This window comes from Apodemus sylvaticus, chromosome 14 (assembly GCF_947179515.1).
Source record: "Apodemus sylvaticus chromosome 14, mApoSyl1.1, whole genome shotgun sequence".
In the NCBI taxonomy this organism is placed as follows: Eukaryota; Metazoa; Chordata; class Mammalia; order Rodentia; family Muridae; genus Apodemus; species Apodemus sylvaticus.
Window position 1 is genome coordinate 15667284 of NC_067485.1, and position 8263 is coordinate 15675546.

The following is an 8263-nucleotide window of genomic DNA, read 5'->3' on the forward strand; positions in this document are numbered from 1 at the left end:
AACTCTCAGCTCCTGCTATACCACGCCTGCCCAGATACCACCATGTTCCCGCCTTGATGATCATAGACTGAACCTCTGAACCTGTAAGCCAGCTCCAATTAAATGTTGTCTTTATAAGAGTTTCTTTGATCATGGTGTCTGTTCACAGCAGTAAAACCCTAACTAAGACACTAGAACAGCATCGTAAGATTCCTGGAGCGAGTGTGTGTGTGTGTGTGTGTGTGTGTGTGAAAGAGAGAGAGAGAGAGAGAGAGAGAGAGAGAGAGAGAGAGAGGCTGGCTTGACAGCTAAGGCACTTGTTGCTCTTCCAGAGGACCCAAGGCTGGTTCCCAGCATCTATATGGGATGGCTCACAATCTCCTGTAATGAAAGTTCCAGGGGATCCAATGCTGTTCTGGCTGCTACAAGCATGTGCATGCACATGTAAACACACATATGCACACACACACACACATGCACACAAAATTTAAAATAAGTCCTTTTCAAAAGAAATAAACGAGAGGCTAGGGAGATAGCTCGGTTGTTCATGTGCTGACTGCTCCAGTGTGAATATCAAGGTTTAGACCCCCAGAACTCTCACAAATGTTGAGTGGGCATGGTGGCTCACCTGGAATTCTGACCTCAGAAGGAGGAGACAGGAGACCTCAGAATAAGCTGGCTAGTAAGACTAGCCATATCAGTGAGCTCTGGGTTTGATTAAGAAACCCTGTCTCAAAGACTGCCATATCAGTGAGCTCTGGGTTTGATTGAGAAACCCTGTCTCAAAGACTAAGATGATGAAAGACTGGGGGGGGGGGGATGACTGCTGACTTCAAGTTGGTCGTTCTTATGTGCACACAGAGAGAGACCATCGGGGGAAATCCAGATTCAGTTGACTTAGAGGGAACATGCTTTACAGGTAGATCCAGAGAGCTAAAGTATGGACGGGTGCTGTTGGAAACTCTCAATTGAGTCACTTCCAAGGCTGACTCTGTCCTCTGGGGAAATTCTCAGTTTCTTCTTCTTCACAGGCTGTAGAGATTTCTCATTAAGCCCAGGCTGCCTTCCACAGATGATGCATTACAAGCCCTGATGACATCAGTTCCGTCTCTCACACAGTGACCTGCCACGCCGCGACTTTGTTGTCTCACCCATTTTGTGGGGAAAAAAATAGACTCCAAGTGTGACTGTCGCCACTCCATGGCAGGGGCTGTTGTGGCAAAGAGACCCTTTCCACCCCCAGCGTGAGATCAGTCAGTCGCCATCGCCATAACAAAACACCTGAGAAATGTTTCTTATAAAGGTGCATTTGTGTTGAAAGCTTTGGATGTTTTGTTCCAGGATCGATAGACACCACTGCTTGGGCCTGACATAGGCATCAGGTCCCACGATCAACAAGTGATATACGGAAAAGCTGCTCACCTCGTGGTCTGGAAGCCATAAGGAAGTGAGAGTCTGGGCCCCCCAGTTCCTTTTGAGAGTACACCCCCAATGGGCCTGGAGACTTCCCACTAAGCTCTCCTCTTAAAGGTTCTACCCTGGGGAAATTTCTACTACCCTGGAAAGTATGCCTTCAACACAGGAGTCTTCAATACATGGAGAGACACTTACCCAAATAATAGCAATGGCTTTCTCCAATCTGCCCTCTGAGGACCCTGCCACAAAATCATCATTTGGAAAGAAGCCAGGCTGGGGCATGTCCTGCCTCAGACCGCATCCTGTCATTACTGTTTTGACAGTTGTCATGGTAACTGGGAGATTAAAGTATATTTCCACCTTCTGAGCAGCAGCAAAGCTTCCTGCCAACTTGTCGGGCTGGGTAGTCGGGGGACAGACTCTGGGATGCTGATGGCACATGGTCTGTAGCCTTAAGAGAAACGGGGCTGCCTCCAACATTGGGAAAAGGGCAGGGCTGTCTTGCCCTGTGGGGTTCCCGGAGATGAAGGTCGGATGAAATCCACTAGGAAATGAACAAGGAACAGTGCCCAAGACGCACATGGGTGTCCATGCTGGGCTAGTGTCCATGCTGTCATGGGGGGACACCAGGCATGAAGTAGCAATTAGCCCAACACAGTGTGACTCTGCTCCACCCACATGTGTGTGATAAGAGACAGTCTCACCTCCTGGGGGTAAGAAAGCCACTCTGGTCTGACCAGACTGCTGCCTAAGTGGTCCTCTCAGGGTGAAAAACTGTGGCTCAGAAGTGACCTGGGCTAAACCTGGCTCTGCATAGTTGGCCTTTGTATCCCCAGTGGGAAGAGAGGGTTCTTTCTGCACATGCCCAAGCGCCTTACATAAAATAGCATGAAGTTTACACAAGACTTACATACACCCTCCTGTGTACTTTAAACCAACTCTCTGCTACTTACACCACCAATGAGCATTGCTACGTGCATAGGTCTTTTACTGCATTGTTTAGGGAACCATGGAAAGAGTTGGCACATGTTTAGTATAGACACCTAGGTGGGGTACAGACTGAACATGCAGAACAAGAACTTCAGTGGTTGAATCTGGATGGCCCAGAGACTCTCAGAACTATTCTTTGTCACCGGACCTCCTGGACCAATCCTGTCCCCTGCAGAAGACAGTTGTTAAGAATCATCTGCCACAGGAAATTATTTTCTCTTTTGTTGTTGCTCATTAGGCTTTTCAAGACAGGTGGCTCTGTAGCTTTGGCTGACTCAGGACTCACCGAATAGATTATGCTAGCCTGAAACTTGAGGCAGTCCTGTTTTGGCCTCCTAAGTGTTGAGACACAGGTATACATCATTGGGACCGGCCTACTGGAAATTTTGTCTTGTTGGTTTAATCTTTCTTTCATATGCATCTATGTCTTAGTTAGCATTCACTGTCAATTTGACACAGCCTAGAGTTATCTAAGAAAGATGTCTCAGCGGAGGGATTGAACAAATCAGATAGGCCTGTGGGCACATCTGGGCGGGGCAGTGTCTGGATTGTTCATGGATGCAGGAGGATCCAGCATACTGTGTGTGCTATCATTCTTTACCTACATGATCCTGTACTTTCAAGAAAGCCAAATGAGTGTAAGCCAGCCAAAGAGCCAACAAATAAGAGGCCTCTCCACAGTTCTGTATTTCTTGGGTGTGATGTGAGTCCTGGTCAGAGGAGATGCCAGGAGAACTACAAAGCAAATCTACCTTCAAGTTCCCGCTTGATTTCTTTCAAGGATGGGGCTGTGGCCTGGAACCCGAAACCAATCAAAACCTTTTCTTCTCCCACAATGCTTTTGGGCAGGCTGTTTTAGCACAACGACAGAAAGAAAAATACTCATATCAGGGCTGGAGAAATGGCTCAGCAATTAAGAATACTGACTGTACTTCCAGAGGTCCTGAGTTCAATTCCCAGCAACCACATGGTGGCTCACAACCATCTGTAACGGGATCTGATGCCTGATGTACTCACATATATAAAATAAATAAATCTTTTTTTTTTTTCCCGAGACAGGATTTCTCTGTGTAGCCCTGGCTGTCCGGGAACTTACTCTGTAGACCAGGCTAGCCTCGAACTCAGAAATCCGCCTGCCTCTGCCTCCCAAGTGCTGGGATTACAGGTGTGTGCCACCACACCCAGCTATAAATCTTTTTTTTTAAAAAAAAAAAAAAAGAGAGAAAGGGCTGGAGAGATGGCTCAACAGTTAAGAACACAGACTGCTCTTCCCAAGGTCCTGCGTTCAAATCCCAGCAACCACATGGTGGCTCACAACCATCTGTAATGAGATCTGATGCCCTCTTCTGGTGTGTCTAAAGACAGTTACAGTGTACTTACATATAATAATAAATAAATCTTAAAAAAAAAGAGAGAGAGAGAGAGAGAGAGAATATTCATATTGAATGTTGAGCCTCTTCCACCCCAAGCTCTTCCTCCCTCCTCTCCTTTTCCACCCCGCCCATTAATTAGCCCTTTTCCTCCTAGACAATTCAACTGTGTTCCCTGACAATGCAGGACTTCCATTCCACGGGGATCCAAGCAAGAAGGTGACCAGAGACCCAAGCCAAGCCCTCCGAGTCAGCCTCTACAATGAAGCGGCCCCCATGTTCCTGCACAGCCTCACTTGCTGTGTCGTAAGTTCTACGGGACCCCAGCTCTCCTCAGCCTGGGATCTGGAGGAGACCTCTAAGGAACTTGCTTCTGAAGGACAGTGGGAAGCTGCACCAGGACCTGCCTGGTTGCTTAGAAACAGGATGATTACCCCAGTGCGGCAGCTTGCTCTCTGGGTGTACTATTATGGAAAGCTTTCCAATGTGCATACATTTGCATGTATGCATTTGCATGTGTGCATTTACATGTGTTCCTCTGTTCCCCATGGCCATGTCCTAGTGAACTCAACATATAAAGAAAGGCCTTATATGTTGAAAATAAGTGTTCAACTCCTTTCCTACTGGTCATCATTGTGGATTGATGTCTATTCGTAGATGAGGGCAGGCATAAGATAAGGGGAGAGCCTGTGATTGGGCAGTGGTAAAGTTAGGCCGGTGGAGAGTTTTGGAGATGGAAGAGAGAGAGGACAGAGAGAGAAGGAAGGAAGATGGAGCAAGAGGCAGACGATCTAGGTTTTGTGTGGCTTTAAATAGACACAGATGGTTATGAATGTCATAGAGGATAGAATAATTGGGATAACTTATCTACTCTAGGTGGGCAGCGTGTATCATTATCAATGGACTCTGAAATTATTGTGTGGGCATCTTGTGAATTGAGAATTTATTGACATATAAATATGACTGATTATAAGCTTCTAGAGTTTGGATTTACTGGGTTAAGGGGATTTGTGACAACTAGCCACAAGGAGTGGATGGCTGAGAAGAAGCTGCTCTGAGGCAGGAGAAGCGGGAGCTGGGAAGACCAACGCCAGGGGCTGGGCTAGGGGCAGCGAGACCACTGGGGCAGAGAGTAACAGGGTATAGCACGGCTTGGTGCCGCCTCTTTTTTATTTCCCACAACACCTCATGGCTCGGCTCTGCCTGGGCCCTTTCTTTTATGTGATGTTGTCGTCTGAAGCAAGAGCCTTATGCCTGCTAGTGTGGAAGAATGTTTCTGGAAGAACAGCATCTTCTCCTGAGCCTTCCACAAGGAGGATTAGTGGATAAGAGCCTCATTGACTGTGGAGAGTTTGGAATGTGACAAGTCCAGAGCCAAATTTTCTTGAGCCATCTTTAGCCTCTCTCTCTCTTTAAGATTTATTTATTTATCTTGTGTATATGAGCACACTGTCATGTCTTCAGACACACCAGAAAAGGGCATCAGATCCCATTACAGGTAGCTATGAACCAAACGTGTCGTCACTGGGAAATGAACTCAGGTTAAGAGCAACTAATGCTCTTCACTGCTGAGCCGTCTCTCCAGCCCCTGTCTTTAGATGCTCAATAGCCAACTATTGCCTTACTCTGTATGTGACCATTAGGTAAAGCCTTTGGAGTGTACAAAAAGACACCTAGTTCTGAGAGTGTCTGAGATCTATAGCAGACATCTCCCGACGTGGCTTGAACCCTCCTATCTAACATTCCCACCAAGGTCAGTAAAAAGACTTATGACTATTTTTGTTGTTGTTGTTCTGTTACTATAAAAACTTCACCAAACTGTTACCATGTTGGAACGTGGAATTTGGGGTAAACCAAATATGTGTTCTTAGGCCATGTTCACTCATAGTTGACTCCATAAAAGCTATCTCCCATCCCACTTGTGGTGAGCATCGTGTTTTTATTGACATTGACACAAAGCCAGCACCTCACCACTGAGCTACAACCCCAGGCTTTCTTCTGCCTTCCTAAAATGTACCCAGAGCACTTACATTTTCCTACTGCTGCATAATATCATCTAGTACAATTCTATATCTTATATAGTCTATACCTATAGTCTATATTCTATAACAAAGCTCTGAGTAGCTCATGTCACTTATGGGGCATTAAAGTTAAATTCAGAAAGACTGCACAGCTACAATTAGCACCATGCTAAAATTAAAACCCAGGCATCTGGGTTGAGGATGTAGCTCAGTCAACAGAGTACTTAGGTTCTATCCCCAGCACCACATCAACCAGGTATAGGGGTACACACCTGTGATCCCAACAATCAGGAGACAGAGTCAGGAAAATGAGAACTTCAAGGGCAGCCTTGGTTACATATGGAATGTGAGTCTAGCCTGGGACACACAAGATCTTGTCTCAAAAAAAGTTCTTGAAGTTGCACGGCAGTTTGTCAGTATTGCCTGTGTTCTATGTATGCAGGCACCGTACATGTGTATCCTACACATAAAATAGACACAGGGCCTTTCACAGCATGGAGAGCTCAATGGGCTTTATAAAGAGTTCTTTTAAGCATGCTTTGCACCAGTTGGCAGAGTGACAACGTCCTGTCAGTGATACGGGCTGTCAGTACCTCCTTCCATTTTCTTGTCACTGGAGGTGTGTTGGGCATTCGGGAGGGGCCTCTGTGACATCTAGTTGACAGTGATGGCTTCTGCAGTTAGAGCTGCTGGCTTCTCCTCACCTGTGAAAAGGCCAGTAGAGTCCTCATTCCAAGGGCTCTCAGCAGGAGTCTTGGTAAACCATCTGCCTCAGCTTGAAAGTGGGTGTAGTTAGAACTGATTTCCCATCGTGGGGTGTAATGGGTGCTGAGTGGGTGCGCACAGTTGCTGCTGGCACAGGGTGAGATTTGCATATTTGTTTAGATAAAAGAAATGGGAATGCTGGTGTGTTCTAGCACTTCTCTTCTGGGTCCAGGGGCCCAGCAGGTGGGATGCCAGCCTACAGCTCATGCATAGTGCCTGCAGGCGAGGGAGGGAGTGCCCTCCTCCTCAGATCCTGTGACAGAAGACAGGCACGCACTGGTATTCCAGTCACTGATGTCAATATCGGCACCACACATTTTTAAAAGGCAAGAGTTTATAAATTGCTAGGTGGTCTGTGGGACTGGCTCCCACAGTGTCCCTCCTTGGGCTCCTGCTGCTACAAAGCTAGCCTGGTAAGACCTTCCACCGAGCTCCAAAGGTACAACTGCATCTCAAAACCGTGGAGAACCAAATTTCCAGGCAGTGTCTTCTGAGGACTGAGGGTCACAGTCAGACTACCCCTTCCATTGGCTCTTTGTATGGGGGGGTATTTGCTGCGGGGTGGGTGGGTGGTGGTGTTTTGTTTGTTGTTGTTGTTGATGTTGTTGCTTGTCTTTCCCTTGGTGGGGATGACAGGTGGCATGGAGGAAGTCCGTTCTCTCCCTGGCTTCCCTCCCAGGCACCTTCCCATAGGCAGTAAGGCTGACAGTCTTTTGTGGACCTCCTGTATCTTGAGGAGTGGCTGTCACCACGGCGATAGGTCTACATCAGGAATACACATATGCTCTTGTATGTGTAGGACAAAAATTCCGGATGAAAAGATTTGAAGATAAAAGCATGTGTTCAAGCAGGGCCTTCAGCGAGGTGCAGTTCCTCCCAAGGCCTCAGTGTTCTAGGGGTAGCTGTAGTAGATTAACCTGCCAGTGGCGGCATAGCAAGTTCCCTGTTATCGCCCCAATGTTGTGGATTCTCAAATGAAAGACACACACACACACACACACACACACACAGAGAGAGAGAGAGAGAGAGAGAGAGAGAAACGGAGAGACAGAGAGACGGAGGGAGACAGAGAGAGTCTTCTAATTTAATACGCCTTAAACAGCTCAATGGTTGGGCCTCTTCAATCCTCCATGTTGCTAGCACACTCTTCCCTCCGATATTCCTGACTTATTACTTAGTAAAACCTGTATTCCACCCTGGCCGCCCCATACCCAGGCCTGCAGCCCTCCAGGGTCAAGATCCCCTGCGCTTTCACGGTGGCAGTCTCTCTGTCCCACGGCTTTGAAGCCTGATCCTTCCACTCCACCCACCCCCAATCCCACTGGCAGTACCCAATCCTTCTTCCCTGGGTTGCCTTGCCTTGGAAATCCAAAGTCCCGCCTCTGTCTCCCTGCACGGCCATTGGCTGTCGGCAACTTCATTTGCCAATCAACTGGGTCAGGGACCCTCAGCGTCTTTTTGTTTGTTTGTTTGTTTGTTTGTTTGTTTGTTTGTTTGTTTGTTTGTTTTCCAAGACAGGGTTTCTCTGTGTAGCCCTGGCTGTCCTGGAACTCACTCTGTAGACCAGGCTGGCCTCGGATTCAGAAATCTGCCTGCCTCTGCTTCCTAAGTGCTGGGATTACAGGCGTGCACCACCATGCCTGGCTGACCCTCAGTGTTTTACAAGCAGATGAGCGGGTTCCTGGTAATTCGGGGAGCCGAATCAACAGAAGTAGCATTAGA